A 7500-nucleotide genomic window follows, 5' to 3' on the forward strand; every position below is an offset into this window, starting at 1 on the left:
TGTGTTTGCTGAAATGACCTCTAGATGTTTCCCTTCTTTAGTCTAGATTTATGTTTCTTTAGATTTATCTTAGATTTATGTGCCGAGAGAGGAGGTGTGGGGTATTGTATGAGGAAGTCGGGAGTTGCAGAGAAGTATGTAGGAGTGGTGCAGGATATGTATGAGGGCAGTGTGGCAGTAGTGAGGTGGTGGTTGGAATGACAGATGGGGTCAAGGTGGAGGTGGGACTACATCAAGGATCGGCTCTGAGCCCTTACTTGTTTGCAGTGGTGATGGACAGGTTGACGGATGAGATCAGGCAGGAGTCTCCGTGGACGATGATGTTTGCTGATGACATTATGATCTGTAGTGAGAGTAGGGTGCAGGTGGAGGAGAGCCTGGAGAGGTGGAGGTATGCACTGGAGAGAAGAGCAATGAAAGTCAGCAGGAGCAAGACGGAATACATATGCGTGAATGAGAGGGAGGACAGTGGAATAGTGAGGATGCAAGGAGTGGAGGTGATGAAGGTGGATGAGTTTATGGGAGGAGGTTTATGGAGGTGGTGAGGGAGGACATGCAGGTGGCTGGTGTGGCAGAGGAAGATGCAGAGGACAGGAAGAGATGGAAACGGATGATCCGCTGTGGCGCCCCCTAAAGGGAGCAGCCGAAAGGAGCAGTAGTAGCAGTAGCAGTAGCAGTAGTAGTAGTAGTAGTAGTAGCAGTAGCAGTAGTAGCAGTAGCAGTAGTAGTAGTAGTAGTAGTAGCCGTATCATTAGCAGTAGTAGTAGCAGTAGCAGTAGCAGTTATAGTAGTAGTAGCAGCAGTAGCAGTAGCAGTAGCAGTAGTAGTAGTAGTAGTAGCAGTAGTATTAGTAGTAGTAGTAGTAGTAGCAGTAGCAGCAGTAGTAGTAGCAGTAGCAGTAGCAGTAGCAGTAGTAGTAGTAGTAGTAGCAGTAGCAGTAGTAGTAGTAGTAGTAGTAGTAGCCGTAGCATTAGCAGTAGTAGTAGCAGTAGCAGTAGCAGTAGTAGTAGTAGTAGTAGCAGCAGTATAAGTAGTAGCAGTAGTAGTAGTCGTACCATTAGCAGTAGCAGTAGCAGTAGCAGTAGTATTAGTAGCAGTAGCAGTAGCAGTAGTAGTAGTAGTAGTAGCAGTAGTATTTGTAGTAGTAGTAGCAGTAGTAGCAGTAGCAGTAGCAGTAGCAGTAGTAGTAGTAGTAGTAGCAGTAGCAGTAGCAGTAGTAGTAGTAGCAGTAGTATTAGTAGTAGCAGTAGCAGTAGTAGTAGTAGTAGTAGTAGTAGCAGTAGTAGTAGCAGTAGCAGCAGTAGCAGTAGTATTAGTAGTAGCAGTATTAGTAGTAGCAGTAGCAGTATTACTAGTAGTATTAGTAGCAGTAGTAGTAGCAGTAGTATTAGTAGCAGTAGTAGTAGCAGTAGTAGTAGCAGTAGCAGTAGCAGCAGCAGTAGTAGCAGTAGTAGTAGCAGTAGCAGTAGCAGTAGTAGTATTAGTAGTAGTAGTAGTAGCAGTAGTAGTCTAGGTTTATGTTTGTGTTTCCTAGAGTTTACTTGCCTCTCATTCCGTGTGTGTTCCTCTCAGATGGCTGTGAAAGTTTCAGGACATGTTTGTCTCTCTTTCTTCCTCTCTCTCCTGTTCTTTCTTTGGTCCTCCATCTCTATATTGCTCTCTCTCATCTCCCCTCTCTCAGGAGGTGCTGGTTGTGGTTCCTCTGTGGGCAACAACTCTGACCTTTGTGTTTCTGGAAACAACTCAGGATCCATCGGTTCAGGGAACTGTTATACTGTCGGTGGTGAGTTGTGTTTCTCACAGTGAGCTGGAAGGTTCCAGAAAGGGGCAGCCCCACCTCTTGTTGGTCACCTGTACAACACACATATAAATACAGTAGGACTGGATAGTTTTCACCTCCCTCACTCACCTTGTCTTTGTGTCTGTCCTTCACTGCGTCTGTCTCCCTCTCATTTCCTTAACAGGAGGAAGAGGACACCAGACAAGTATTGGAAACGCCACTAATCTGGATGTTTCTTGTAACTCCGGGTCCATTGCCTCCGGAAACTCTTTCAATGTGCAGCAGTAGCAGGTAGGCAGGTTGGAGTGTAGCTGAGTTGGGTCATTTATATTGGACACAGTTTTAGTAGTGTGCAGGTGTACGCCTGCAGGTGTGTTGTATGTGCATGTGTTATGAAGGGGTGTTCTCATCTTCTGAAACATTCTTAATCCAATCTACCTTCTCTCTATCTTTCCTTCTTTCTAGACAAGGGCTCTACACCACGAAGGACATCAGTTCACCAAGTAATATCCTGCAACGAAGAACTAAAAAACATTTGTAATCAGCACAGAAAACCAATGTTATTTGTAATGTTCATGGTATCAATAGAAATAAAATCATGACGTGTCATTAAAGTGTATTTGCAGTTTTTTGTAAGAAAAAAGTGCTTTATTAGTAAAGCTTATTATTATTCAAATTCTATGTTTTTCAACATACTGATCAAAACATAGTCTGGATTATATTTTGTTGGTTATATATATATATATATATATATATATATATATATTTAGTGAATTTATGGGAAATGCGATGCATGTCGACAGATACATAATTGTATGGTGGTATTTTTAGTCGATATTCAGCCATAATTGTATGGCTGAATATGGAGCTGCCAGGGAGGAGGAGAAGAGGAAGGCCAAAGAGGAGGTTTATGGATGTGGTGATGGAGGACATACAGGTGGCTGGTGTGACAGAGGAAGATGCAGAAAACAGGAAGAGATGGAAATGGATGATCCACTGTGGCGACCCCTAACGGGAGCAGCCGAAAGTAGTAGTATTAGTAGTAGTAGTAGTTGTAGTAGTAGTAGTAGTAGTAGTAGTAGGTAGTAGCAGTATGTCGACAGATACATAATTGTATGGCAGTATTTGAGTGCAATATTTAAATCAAATCACCAGCTTCATTTCAGTAGTATTTTATTGGACTATCACACTTGGTTCGATTGGCTAGACAGAGGGACCGAGCTGGGAAGGATGTGCAGCAAGTTAGGGTGATGAAGGATAGAGATGGAAATGTGCTGACAAGTGAGGAGGGTGTGCTGAGAAGGTGGAAGGAGTACTTTGAGGGCTGATGAATGAAGAAAATGAGAGAGAGAGAAGGGTGGATGATGTGGGGATAGTGAATCAGGAAGTTCAGTGGATTAACAAGGAGGAAGTGAGGGCAGCTATGAAGAGGATGAAGAGTGGAAAGACAGTTGGTCCTGATGACATACCTGTGGAGGCATGGAGGTGTTTAGGAGAGATGGCAGTGGGGTTTTTAACTAGATTGTTTAACACAATCTTGGAAAGTGAGAGGATGCCTGAGGAGTGGAGAAGAAGCATACTGGTACCGATTTTCAAGAACAAGGGTGATGTACAGAACTGTAACAACTACAGAGGTATAAAGTTGATCAGCCACAGCATGAAGATATGGGAAAGAGTAATAGAAGCTAGGTTAAGAGGAGGAGAGGTGATGATCAGCGAGCAGCAGTATGGGTTCATGCCAGGAAAGAACACCACAGATGTGATGTTTGCTTTGAGAATTTTGATGGAGAAGTATAGAGGAGGCCAGAAGGAGTTGCATTGTGTCTTTGTAGATTTAGAGAAAGCATACGACAGGGTGCCGAGAGAGGAGGTGTGGTATTGTATGAGGAAGTCAAGAGTTGCAGAGACGTATGTAGGGGTGGTGCAGGATACGTATGAGGGCAGTGTGGCAGTGGTGAGGTCTGTGGTTGGAATGACAGATGGGTTCAAGGTGGAGGTGGGACTACATCAAGGATCGGCTCTGAGCCCTTTCTTGTTTGCAGTGGTGATGGACAGATTGACGGACAAGACCAGGTAGGAGTCTCCATGGACGATGATGTTTGTGGATGACATTGTGATCTGTAGGGAGAGTAGGGTGCAGGTGGAGGAGAGCCTGGAGAGGTGGAGGTATGCACTGGAGAGAAGAGGAATGAAAGTCAGTAGGAGCAAGACAGAATACCTATGTGTGAATGAGAGGGAGGACAGTGGAATGGTGAGGATGCAAGGAGTGGAGGTGATGAAGGTGTATGAGTTTAAATACTTGGGATCAACTGTCCAAAGTAACGGGGAGTGCAGGAGAGAGGTGAAGAAGAGGGTGCAGGCAGGGTGGAGTGGGTGGAGGAGAGTGTCAGGAGTGATGTGTGACAGAAGGGTACCAGCAAGAGTTAAAGGGAAGGTTTACAAGATGGTTGTGAGACCAGCTATGTTGTATGGTTTGGAGACAGTGGTGCTGATGAAAAGACAGGAGGTGGAGGTGGAGGTGGCAGAGGTGAAGATGATAAGATTTTCACTGGGAGTGATGAAGAAGGACAGGATTAGGAACGAGTATGTTAGAGGGACAGCTCAGGTTGGACGGTTTGGAGACAAAGCAAGAGAGACAAGATGGAGAAGGTTTAGACGTGTGTGGAGGGGAGATGCTGGGTATGCTGGGAGAACGTCAAGATGGCGGCGCTTTGGACACACTGGCTCCCTGTTCAGTTGTGTGTGTTCTTTGTTCTTTATGCTAGCTTTGTTTTCGAGTGTAGGTTATGCGATCTTCCCCAGCCGTCAGGAACTGCTGAAGCTCAGAACGGACTCGCTTCCTGTAATGTTTATGGTTGATGATGCGTGCTTCCGGCGTTTTTATTTGATGTTGTTTTATTTTACTCCTCGAGGGGCGCTTTTGGTTCATCTTGTCGTAAGTGGTTGTGGCTTAAAAGACAGAAGAAGAAAACCCCGGAAATGCTGAATCGTGGTGGATCGTTACGAATGCCGAGCGTGGAAGCGGAAGACGTTAATAAAGGAATTTCAGCGCCACTTTGCTGCCTCGGGATTGGGTGTAATAACGTCCCACCTCGCGCTGCCATCACCGGCGGTTTCCCCGTCGGTATCATCCGCTCAGCGGGCTCGCGGCGGGACCGGAAAGAGAGGGTGGGGCGGGCTACATGCTAAGCTAAGTGGCGGCCCCTTCAGTTTCCCTCCCCGGCGTCTCCATGGCTAATGTCCGGTCGTTAGCTAGCGAAGCGGACGGGCTCAGGCTGACGCTGTGCTAACCGGAGAGGCTGGAGAGCTGCTGTCTGCGCAGCTTCACCGACACCGGGCTCAGCAGCAACACCGCCCACCCGGCTGACGAGCTAGCGGGCCGCACAGCCCTCCGTGCCGCCAGGACGGTGGACTGAGACAAGACCCGCGGAGCAGGTTTGAGGGGGGCATTTTTGTGTCTTTTTTCTTTTCTTCTTCTATTGAATATAAGGAAATATACAAAACAGGATAGGGAATAAATATACAAAAAGAAGCAACGTTCAGACAATGGTGGGATGGTGGCAACAACGTCACATCAAGTTCAAACACAAAAAAACAAAACAATGGCGTCAATTAACTTCCGCCTTTCCGCGAAGCAGGTTAACGTCACTTCCGTTTGCGCCGTAGACGACTCGTGGACGTAGAGGCGACTTCTGAAATGCAGGAACGCTCAACCTGAAGTAATTTCGAAAGGTAACGTTGAGACTAGCTAATCATAGTCACATGATTATGATTCTGTCTGTCTGTCTACTACTACACTTCCTGGTACCGAGACAGCTCTAGTTAAGGTTACTAATTCCTTACTGCTGACTGTAGACAGAGGTGACTGCTTGAATTGTGTTCTTTTAGACTTAACGTGCTGCCTTTGACACAGTCGATCACAATATCCTCTTACATCGCTTGGAGACCTGTGTAGGCATCAGGGGCTTGGCTCCTGGGTTATTAAGGTCATACCTCTCCAAGAGAACTCTTTCTGTTGTTCTGGGTAACACCACTTTCCTGATGGCTCAGTTGAGTTGTGGTGTTCCTCAAGGCTCACTTTTCAGCCCACTTCTATTTCCTCTGTACATGCTGCCTTGTGGCCTAGTTATTCAAAATCATGATGAGTTTTACCATATTGTGCTGACAACATTCAATTATACGTATATGTCACTAAAACCCACAGCAGCCTAGCAAATCTCTCAACTTGCCTGTCTGATGTTAAACCTTGGATGTCTCAAAATTTTCTTACATTTAATGAGAAGTCTAAGGTCATTCTGTTCGGTCCCCCAAACTCCATCAGCTTTTTTGTGTGGTGCTCATATGGGACACACACATATGCCCAAATCAATTTAAAGAGGATCTGTGTGTGTGTGTGTGTGTGTGTGTGTGTGTGTGTGTGTGTGTGTGTGTGTGTGTGTGTGTGTGTGTGTGTGTAAAGCTCTGTACAGGTGTTTATCTTCCATAGACTCTATGTCATCAGGTGGAAGTGAGGAGGAGGAGGGAGGACAAGAGGGAACAAGTCATGGTGAAGTTTAAAAGGACAAATGAAGAAGGTGTTTCATATTCCTGATAACACACAACATGACACCTCAGCCAAAAGGGGTTTCACACTCAGATTATGTTCATCTGACTGATGTTTCAAAAAGTACATGCTAAATAATGCAGGTAAGGAAATCACAGAGAGTCTAATCAGTTCATCTGGACACAACACTCATTATTTATTTTATTTTTGGCGACTGATGTACTATTAGCCCCCCGTCCCCACCGGTTCAGAGATGGTTGTTCCCTCTTCACATGGATGGCCTCTTTCACTCCCCGTTTAAACCAAAGTTCCTCCCTATCAAGGATGTGCACATCCTCAACCTTGAAAGAGTGGCCACTGAACTGCAGATGGTGTAGACTGTGGAGTCCTGGTCTTTAGATGGTGTAGAGTGTGGAGTCCTGGCCTGTAGATGGTGTAGAATGTGGAGTCCTAGCCTGTATATGGTGTAGACTGTGGAGTCCTGGCCTGTAGATGGTGTAGACTGTGGAGTCCTGGCCTGTAGATGGTGTAGACTGTGGAGTCCTGGCCTGTAGATGGTGTAGACTGTGGAGTCCAGGTCTGTAGATGGTGTAGACTGTGGAGTCCTGGCCTGCAGATGGTGTAGAGTGTGGAGTCCTGGTCTGTAGAAGGTGAAGACTGTGGTGTCCTGGTCTGCAGATGGTGTAGACTGTGGTGTCCTGGTCTGCAGATGGTGTAGAGTGTGGAGTCCTGGTCTGCAGATGGTGTAGAGTGTGGAGTCCTGGCTTGTAGATGGTGTAGACTGTGGAGTCCTGGCTTGTAGATGGTGTAGACTGTGGAGTCCTGGCTTGTAGATGGTGTAGACTGTGGAGTCCTGGCTTGTAGATGGTGTAGACTGTGGAGTCCTGGTCTGTAGATGGTGTAGAGTGTGGAGTCCTGGCCTGTAGATGGTGTAGACTGTGGAGTCCTGGTCTGCAGATGGTGTAGAGTGTGGAGTCCTGGTCTGCAGATGGTGTAGAGTGTGGAGTCCTGACTTGTAGATGGTGTAGACTGTGGAGTCCTGGCTTGTAGATGGTGTAGACTGTGGAGTCCTGGTCTGTAGATGGTGTAGACTGTGGAGTTCTGGTCTGTAGATGGTGTAGACTGTGGAGTCCTGGCTTGTAGATGGTGTAGACTGTGGAGTCCTGGTCTGTAGATG

This window comes from Lampris incognitus, chromosome 13 (assembly GCF_029633865.1).
Source record: "Lampris incognitus isolate fLamInc1 chromosome 13, fLamInc1.hap2, whole genome shotgun sequence".
NCBI classification, from domain to species: domain Eukaryota; kingdom Metazoa; phylum Chordata; class Actinopteri; order Lampriformes; family Lampridae; genus Lampris; species Lampris incognitus.